The sequence below is a fragment of the Nestor notabilis genome, unplaced genomic scaffold (assembly GCF_000696875.1).
Source record: "Nestor notabilis isolate BGI_N333 unplaced genomic scaffold, ASM69687v1 scaffold7038, whole genome shotgun sequence".
In the NCBI taxonomy this organism is placed as follows: domain Eukaryota; kingdom Metazoa; phylum Chordata; class Aves; order Psittaciformes; family Psittacidae; genus Nestor; species Nestor notabilis.
Window position 1 is genome coordinate 1,404 of NW_009939524.1, and position 10,509 is coordinate 11,912.

The window sequence follows — 10,509 nt, forward strand, 5'->3', positions numbered from 1 at the left end:
CAGGGGTAGAAAAAAACCTTTGGTATTTATAGCGTAAGTCCTGTTTATATGCAGTCCTTAGTTAAACTATAGGTAACATGTTGTTGCTAATGTGGTTAGCAGTGTGGGGAGTTACTTTGCTGTGACAAATCTTAGGTTGTATCACTAAAGTAACTTCATCTCCAGCAATGTGCTGGGTTTTTGTTTGGTTTTTTTTCCCCAGTTACGACCCTTTTCAGAGTGGAAGGAAGTTTTGTTCTTATTAAGTAATACAAAGTGAAACCTTACCATTTGGTATAAATGTGCATTAGCAGGTCAGAGTGAAGCTCAACTGACCGGGCAACTACTGAAACTTTCAAGGAGCGTGGGGGAAGTGTGCTATGAAGGGCAAATTGACTTTAGAAACACCGGTGAAATACAAATAAATTGAGTTTAATCATTAGACATACATTACAGGGCGAAAAAGGTAGTCACTCAAAATGCCTTTAAATGACAGCCCGCATCTTAAAGAATATTCAGTTAATCTTTAGAATCATGTTGGGAAAACTTACTTATGAATGATTTAATTTCAAATGTCATAATAATGTTTGTAAGTGTTCATTTGGATTCCAGTCTTAATCCACTGTCTAATGCTTTGAGAATTTAATAGATAGCTTTTGCTGCCCTGGTTTACACTTTCAATATCAGTATTTTATATGGTACCATTTCAAAACTACTTACAACTTAGCTACTAAGGCCATGTCATTTAACATCATATGTCAGATAGAAATGGTCTACAGTTTCCTGATTGGGAAAACAGAAACACAGTTTTATGTGAATTGGTGGAAGTCTTTACTAGAATTACCATTTGAAGTCTGGTCTTCTGCATCTTTTTTTTTTTTTTTTTTCTTTTTTTTTATTCATTCTCTCCCCTCACTGAATAAATATTGCCAGTTCTGATTAAACTGTGCTTTTTCTGTTTTCACAGAGATGTTTCTTACTGATTTATGTTTAAAATATTAGTGGAATTTTATTTCACTTTCATGTGCTGTGAAGAACTGTTGTGGAAACAAATTAGAGTTAAAAAGTTAATACCAGAAACAAGGTTGAATATCACTTTCAAAAGTGTGTACTTTGGCTTGCCAATATGTTTGCTTTCTCAAGTCTTTCAGGTTGTTTTTTGTGTCCTTCTAACTTAAAGAAAGATTTAATTTAGTATTAATTACAAGTATTTTGACATACACACTTGTGAATGGATTCCAAGACTCATTAAAACAAAATAATTCATGTGTTTTGTTTATCTGTGGTAAAGAGGAGGGTATGTAGCTATAAATGCAAAGGTATTTGTCCTTTAAGTAAAGGCAAGTGTTGACCAGAAATGTTAGCTGTTCATGCTTTATGTCAGTTTACCCCCTTATCCTAAGTGAATGTTTTGTCTAGCCCAGTTCTTCTTTTAAAGAACTATAAAATAAACTTTTACTAGTATTTTTTGGGTGATTGTTTTTGTGGGAATTTTCTGTTCTAAGATGTTTTGAGTCTTTTTATTTTTTTTATTTTTTTTTAGGCGAACCATGCCTTTAGGAAGTCTTTGCATTGTTGTTACCTTCTCAGAGTACTCTATTTGAGTACCAGCAGAATTGAAGGATATAAGTGATGGGATTTTGCTGCAAAGCAAATCCCTTCAGTCCTATTTCATTTTTTAGCAGTGAAACAAACCAAATCGCACAATGTGATCGTTATCCCTCCTCCAAAAATTAAACAGTGTTGTGTAAAATAATGGTAAACTGCAAATTAGTTTGGTTTTTTTTTTTTTTCTGGCTTTGATAGGTATTGCTTTATATCATCGTTTGAGGGAAACTATTCAAACCTCTGTTCTGCAGGAAAATTTCTATGATTAGATGGTATAAATACTTTTTTTTAATTTTTTTTTTATTTTTTTATTTTTAAACTTTAAAATCCCAGCTTCTGGAATCTGGGAATCTCAAGTTTGACACACCACCCCCCAAGGCACCCCAAGTTCTCACTGAACATGGAAATATTAAAAAAGTGAACATTCAGACTTAAAACCTGGAAAACAAATTAAGACTCTCAGCACAGACTTAAAACTTGCCAGACTTCCCGTGATTCTTTCTAATTCTCGCTTGTGACTTGACAAGAGGCCAAATGCTGTGGTGAGAATTATGTTGCAGAAATATAGCCTAATAATTTTTAAAAAGCTTGTTTATGTAATTAAGCTGTGAACAGTATCATCCAGGTGTTTAGACTAATAATACAATTTAAGAGTTTTAATTATGAATGTGCTAATCATCTGAAGAGGAGACCTACTTTCTTCCAGAGGAGAATGCATTGGTCTTGTGAAGCAAAGCTTTGTTTTTGCGTTCTTAACCACTTTTTTGTTTTAAAGTCTTTTTGAACTAAAGATTGAGAAAGAATAAACATGAACACTAAAATGCTTGTTCATTCCTTGTCAGCATAACGTGATTCAGCAGCTGTTAACCGCTGTAGGCATTCATCTGTAACATAACTTTGTTTCCTTATAAGGAGAGGTAGCTGGGGGCAAAGACATAGATACAAAACTTCAGAAAAAAGCCTTTGCAGTGTTTTGAATAAACTGTCTCTTATTCAAACTGTTTCATTTTAGCAGTAGTATATGTTAGTTGTCCCTTTGTGCTTTACATCTCTGGATGGCAGATTTTTGTGCAAGATAAAGTGAATGTCCACCCTAAGGGAACTGACAGAGATAAGTGACCTGCTGGCAGTTACTCAAGAGATCAGTGTAGGAGTCAGGAATAGTACCCAGAGTTTGTTTTCTCCAAAGCTTCTACAACGCCTTTTTTTCCTAATTATGCAGGAATTTAAAGTGTTCTGAGAGTACAGATATGTTACAAGCATGCTGATAGCTGAGCAGACCTTTATTGTCTGCTAGTCGATAAATTAATCTTGCTAGTTTTATGGTGATGGTGATCATAACTGAATTTGCATCTGGATGTCCAAGTTCAACTAGCTCAGACAGCAGTGACAGTAAAGGTGTCCCAGTAAAGGGTTCTGTAGCTACTGAAGGGGAGCTTCACTCTGCTCTCTCATATTTCAAGAACTTTACTTGCATACATGTGAGAGTTACTGAAATTAGTACAGAGGACTGATATCTAGTATGGTATTAGTGAATGGTTGTTTACTAAGTAAAGACTGAGGAACAGAGTTTTCTTTACTTTTTTAGTAAATTGGGTAACTTTTGGGCTGGATCATTTACAGGAAATTTATGGTAGCTGAAGGTCAGAAGAAAAATAAATCACATGTAGACTGAGTTGATTGTGGTGATAGAGATGCATAATAGATAGCTGAGTTTAGAAATAAAAGGTTAGTTCTTTTTAGGAGTATCTAAAATAGATCTATTGACTGATAGAAAATAAGTAAGAGGCTGTTGCTCTTTAAAAGAAAGCCTTCACTTGCTAGGATGCAACTCCTATAGCATGTGTATTTTTGCTTGGCTCTTGCTGGTACCATTGCTGTCTTAATAGACCTTGAAGCAGAAGAACCACAGGTTAATTTGTGCTGGTTTAGTGCCCCACTTGCTATTGAGCATGTTACAGGTGATGATAACAAAATACAGTCCTGTGTTTCATTTGACAGTGGGTCTTTCGCAGACAGTCATTAGGTTTGGATGTTATGTATTCAATCCAAATGTGTGTGGGTTCCCGCTGTGTCTTGGTGACCATTAGGTACTGGGTTTTCTTTTGTAGGTCCTTAGATTTACTGCCGAATGTTTAGATTGCAAGTTTGGCAAATCACCTGTGTCTTTCCTGAAAGTGCAAACCTTCTAAGTAGTAAGGGCATGACAGTTTTGATTTCTATGGATTTCTGTGCTCTAACGTAAGTGGGTTTAAGGACACTTGGAACATTCAAATTCAGATGTTCAAAAAGTATTTTGGTAAATATGTACATAAATCACACGTGTATCATAATGTAAATAGAAGCAGAAATGACAGTGATTTGCACTCTCAAGTCTGTATCTGTTTTAAAGGCCATTTTAATATGCTGTAGCTGTTTGCCTTCAAGAGTCTCGGAGCCTATGGAGCTCATTTCTGTGACTCATTCGTTCTTTCTAGCTGTGAATTTTCTTCTAACGCCATCAGTGGATCTTTCCAGCATCAGCTGGTCTGATGTTCAAAACGCTGTCTTTAGCCATAAAGCCACATAGATGTCTTACTGTTCTAAGTTACTCTGTGGTAAAGTTCTGGCAGCTGTCATAGGCAGGCAGAGGCACCTCCAGCTGTTATTTTTGTAGTGTTTATTCAGAAAGAATGATGCAAGTATACAATAAACCAGCTATAAGCATACAGAATTGGTGTTACCTGACTGTTTTTCTAAGTCACTGCAAAATGTAGTTGTAAACTATGTGGCATGTTGGGGGATTTTCTAACATTGATGCAAAATGCAACATACTTTGTTTAAATTTTTTTAAAGTCTAAAGAAGTTCTTACTAATCACTGAATTGAGTAATAAATAGTATTTTATTTATTTAGTCAATTTGGTTGATTTTTATGGTCCTGTATGTTTATTAATAAAATATTTTGGACAGAGCATTCATGGTTTAGAAATTATCTATAAAAAAGATGTAGTTGTCCGGTGGGCATCTGGATAAGTGGCAATGATTTGGGGTAATTGTTGCTGATTTTAATACTTGCAGTGACCTGATGGGTGATATACTTGCGTTATTATTCTAAGGTTTTGAATGTTGTCTTGACATCTGCATCTTACTACTATCGCTTCTGGTTACTTGAATAACTTTCCCCTTCAAGTGGGATTTCTGTTTATCAGCTTTTTTCAACCACAGAGGACTTAATCGTTGTGTCAAATTGTGAAGTTTGAGCTCAACAGTTCAAAAAAAAGGCAGATGATGTTACTGAGTGCTCTGTGTCAGCATATGCACACTGTCTGTTTTGCTGCCTTTTGTATAATGGGGAGAACTATTCCTTGGGATTAAATACTTGAGAAAGCAGTACTGTGTCAAATCTTGACTTTTATTAGTGGTTTGCTAGGAAGACCTATTGTAAAAGGCATTTACTGGGCTTATTATTATTATTATTTTAATATATGTATGTAAAGTATCAAATACATTATTTCTATATTTACATACATTATTTAAAAGTATATATATATTTTTGTGAAACACAATTCAAAACTCTTTCCAGGACTGTGTAATTGTCAGAATTTTCAGAAACATACTTAAACATCAAGCAGTTCTTTTGCCCTATCATAAACATACAGAGGTAAGCCTGGTTTTGTGCATGCTTTTGTCAGCTTCAGTGACAACTTGATGCTTCAAAGCTTCCTTCACCTCTCACATAACACTTCTCTTGTTGGCCACATGATGTGAAGTATAGGCTTTTACATGTTGTGATGGTGCTGCTGAGCATGAAAGTTAATCTACTTTGTGCCAGATTTATATGCATGTGGATGAGAAATACATCACATTATTATGAGTTTTGTCCTGGTAATGTGTTCCTACTCTTATGCTACCTATTCCAAAGTAATATTATCTATTATTATTTTCCTTCTGTTACTTAGCAACAACAGTTCCTTACAGCTTTATCTACTCTTAGACATAACGATTATAATCTTTGAAAAATACACTTTTTTTTTAAGTATCAAGTGGGTTGACCTAAAGATCTGCACCAAGTGACTCTTTAAAGCAGAGATTGTGGGGGAAGGAATTAGGTCACTTAACTAAGTTCTTTAATTCTGCAGTCAGCTAGGAGTTAAAGAGCAGTAATTGCTACCAACTCTAAGCGATCAGATGAGCAAACCTGCAGTCTTTTTTACAGTTTTACAGTACCTTATGCTTATTATAATTTGCAGTTACCTCCATGTTAATAATATAAGCTAATGAATAACTTCGAATGCATGAGAAAAGAGCCATGAATGAGATCTCTATTCACCATGAGTCTTGATAGTCATCTTGCTCTGATGTCCACACTATGTACTTAAACAGATATATATTCCTTTCCTAAATGTTGTTGCAGTGCTAATTTTCATTATATGTGCTTTGAAAATAAATAGGGACATATCTGGTCAGTTGAAAGCAGAGATGTCTAAATTTACTGTAGATATGCTAACAGGTAACTGTTAGGCATAGTTTTCCCATTGAATTGTCTGCTAGTAGGGAGAAAAAAAAAAAGGAGTTAATTCACTCTGATAAAGCAGAATGAAGTTTTATCGCTGGTATTTAGGAGAAAATATTTTTGCTGTTAGCCACGTAATCTTTTATCTCAAAATCACTGTCTGATAAAGAATGGGAACTTCATAGTAGCATGCTCGGTTGTGTTTTCAAAGCAGAATTTGATTCATTCAGCTGCAGGTGTTCCTTTATGTAGTTTTTATATTACCATGTGTGTGTTTATGTGCTCTTTTTTTTTTTTTTTTTTTTCTTTCCCCTCTTCCTGACAAGACTATGAGGTTTTCAGGTGTGCAGAATTTCAGGTGAGAGGAATTTGAGGAATGCTTTTGTACTGACAGTACTGATTTCTTCCACTAACCAATGATTTGTGGTTAATGAGCTTTCATGTTGTTTCTTCTATTATTCTATGAAATTAATTTTAAGAATTTGAGCCCTCTGGGAGAAGAGTTAAAGTAGAAATAAAATTAAACAGTTTCCAGAAGAGATGTACTTTCTGTCTTTGTTACAACAGTAAATCTTGTTGTTCTGGATATGTATATAAATATATTTGTGGACAGGTGTATTTTGTACTTGCACCACTATGGAAAATCTAGTTGGCTGTCATAGAATCATAGAATAGTTAGGGTTGGAAAGGACCTTAAGATTGTCTAGTTCCAAACCCCCTGCCATAGGCAGGGGGGCCTCACACTAGACCATGTTGCCCAAGGCTCTGTCCAACCTGGCCTTGAACACTGCCAGGGATGGAGCATTCACCACTTCTTTGGGCAACCCTTTCCAATGCCTCACCACCCTCATAGTGAAGAACTTCCTTATATCTAAACTGAACTTCCCCTGTTTAAGTTTAAACCCATTCCTCCTTGTCCTGTCACCACAGTTCCTGATGAAGAGTCCCTCTCCGACATTCTTGTAGGCCCCCTTCAGACACTGGAAGGCTGCTATGAGGTCTCCATGCAACCTTCTCATCTCCAGGCTGAACAGCCCCAACTTTCTCAGCCTGTCTTCATACAGGAGGTGCTCCAGCCCTCTTCTCATCCTCGTGGCCCTCCTCTGGACTTGCTCCAACAGTTGCATGTCCTTACGTTGAGAACACCAGAGTACTCTAAGTGGGGACTCGTGAGAGCAGAGTAGAGGGGCAGGATCACCTCCTTTGACCTGCTGGTCATGCTGCTTTCAGTGCATGACAAATGCTATCATAAATCTGGTATATCATGCCTTTATTACATAACTGGAAAGCAGAATTAAGACATTCACAAGTTTGACCTCTGTTCACACTTCTCTGAAGTGTTACAGCTTTTTACAGTGGTTACATTTTCCCTTTCCTGTTTGATGCTTTTTATTTTCACTAGCATTTTCAGTCTTTTGTTTCTTTTCCTTTTGATTTCTTCCTTTACCATATATGTCAGTAGTTAGATTTTACAAAGAAGACTAAGAGAATTTCAGTGTTTGTGGTGTGTGTGGTGGTTTTTTTGCTAGGTTGGGTTTTTCTTGTTTACTTTATTTGGTTTTGGTGTGGTGTGGTTTTCTTTGGGTTTTCTTTTGTTTTGTTTTGGCTTTTTTTTTTTTTTGCTTCTTTAGAGGTTCTTTTAAATTTCAAAATGCTTAATGAAATGCTGCATTTTATATTTTTGAATACCTCAAAAATACTTGCATCCTGTTTAAATATAGTGGGGACATAATTTGGCTGATGAAATCTTCACATTGGGTGTGCTCAAGTTAAATGTTAATTTTCACTTCTCAAGAAATAGAAGGTGGTGTTTCGGTGTTGAAAGCTGATTTTTTTTTTTTTTTTTTTTTTTTTTGGCAGCAGTAACATTGGGAGCTCACTATCAGTGCTTCAAGTAGGCTGCTCACTGTTTTGAAAGCATGTTGTGTGCCTTGTAGAGATCAAGTGAAAAGGAGGGTTGACTGTCCTCTGCATATATTTATCTGTGCATATATGTATGCATTAAAAAGTATAAACAAACTACTGTTCTTTTTAGCCTTCCATGCTAAATGCTATCAAAGTGTAATGAGCAGAATTGGATGTTGGAAGTGATTATTTTATAAGCGAAAAACCCAAAAGCAGCATATATGATTGGTTCTCTATGTAAGGATTAGGAGGACTTTGGATTTTAAAAGAAGAAAGAAAAAAGAACCTTTAAAGTTCTGTCTTAACTCTAGTCACCCTCGTGAGTTTTGCCCAAGTATTCATCCCAAAATATGTCCTTATCTTTAATGCTTCCCTGTTCTCCCCACCAGCCTGGAGTTAGTCTTACATTTTGTCCTTCGTTCCTTTTTGAATTTTTTTTTTTTTTAAGACCTTTTGGTAACAAATACAGAGTCATACTTTGTTAAACTGCATATGCTTGTAATATCTGAGGAATATGATACATGAAGGATCTAGAATAAACAAATTGGGGATGCATGATTTACATTGCACTGCTTACTACTTTTAAGCTATTCTGAGAATAATATTTCATTAATAACTCACAGGAAATTACTTGAAAATTCCAATTTAAAATTATTAGAAATTAAATATTCCTATATAAACAACTCTGTAGTCTTGTTATTGTGTATATGAAAACATTTAAACTGTTTTTTGTTTCCAAAAATAAGCCCTTTAGGGTTAACAGTGCATGAGTATAGCTATTGCTTGGTGGGGAAAACCCTGATTTGTGTACTTTTTTTTTTCTTTTTATTCCCCTCAGAACTTTTATTTAAAAAAAAAAAAAAAAATCTTGTATATTTAAGCAAATTCCCTGAAGCAGAGTTGCTTTCTTTGTTTTTGCCAAGTTATGATCTGTATGTTGGCAAAAGTGACTGTGAGGTTGAGTGTATAGTGTTCTGTGAGGGAGTGGGAACAGCAAATAATGCTGATGCTCTGCATTTTACCAGAGTGCAGACTAATACCATGCTACTACTTCACTGGAAATGTGGATCTTTGTCTTCTCTCTTTCTGTGCAAAAGGTGACTAAAAATGCCTGTGTGCCATGAACATAACTTCAGTGACTAATGAGGAGTACAGGTGGCAGGGTGGTGGGTGGTGTCCCCGTCGTCGTCCCCCCCCCCCGTGTTTTAAAATGGCCATGCCCTCCTCATGTTCTGAAAGTTTCCCATATTTGAAAACTGAAGATTTGCATTGGCTAAGATTTTATTGTTGTTGGGAGCTGGCATATCATAACAACCACTGTTGAGCAATATAATGATTGGGTAGTCCTCTGTCAGCTGAAGTGTATGTCAGCAGCTGTCTTCAGTTACAGTAACTCCTGGGTAGAATAGTCCATTGTAATCTAAATGCTTGGTTTAAGGTAACATTTTTCGTAGTAATAAAATTTTCCTTTCAGGACAGTTCCAAATCTGATTATGTGGTTTCTTCGTTGAACTTTGGATGTGAGAACACTTCCTATTAGGCTTTTTTCTTTTTCTTTTAACTGGAAGAAAGGCTTAATCCAAAGAAAATAGGAATTTAAAAGTACAGTGTAAAGATCAGACTTGGAAATGCTATTAAACTTCACACACTTTAGGAGGGCTGATTTCTCCCTATGTTTGCTGCTTTTCCCCCCACCCCCCCTTCTTCAAATACTACGAGTTCAGGAAAAGCTTCAGGACAGTTATTTATGAGCTTATTTCAAGGTTATTAATATCATATATAACTTTTACTCTTGTTTATTATCCAATAAATGCTATTATTTCAGTACTTTGATGCTCTGTCACAGAAGGGATACCATTGCTAGGTGATCTGATTAGTGATCCATTAGGAAAACAAACTTCTAACAATCAGAACAGGTAAATAGTGATGAGCAGGAGAGGTGAGGGGGGGAAAGGCTATGTTAGAGAATTAAGGCAGGTGGAAAATAGAACTAATCTGCTTTAAAACCAAATCAAAACACCAACCTGCTAGAAAGAAAATGAGTATTTTACTAATGCCTGATTGGTTTAGGCAAACTGCTTTTGAAAGAAGATTGAACAGAAATATTTTAGTCTGTGCTAGCTGAACCAGTGAACTGAAGTAGCTTACATAGTATTTTGGTGAATTCTGGCTTAATGGATCTATGTTTTATTTCTCTTTACATTTTCATGGTGTTGAAGTCAATATCCTGATAACTAAATTAAAGCTTAAATAATTTTTACATCTTACAGTAAAGTTAGAACTCTTAATCAGTTGCTGAGGTAATATCTGTTCCTTGTCACTGAAGTCACATGAAATACTGTTCCCTTTTTTGGTCTACAAGACTACTAAAGCAGTATTTATAAGATGTACTTATTAAGGTTTGTGTACTTAATGCTTATAAGCATGTATTTATGTATTAACATGTAGGAAATTGAGTATAATCTTAGTTTTAAAAATAATTAGAACAGGCAGTGCATGTTTAACAGTTTGCTTATTGTGTTTT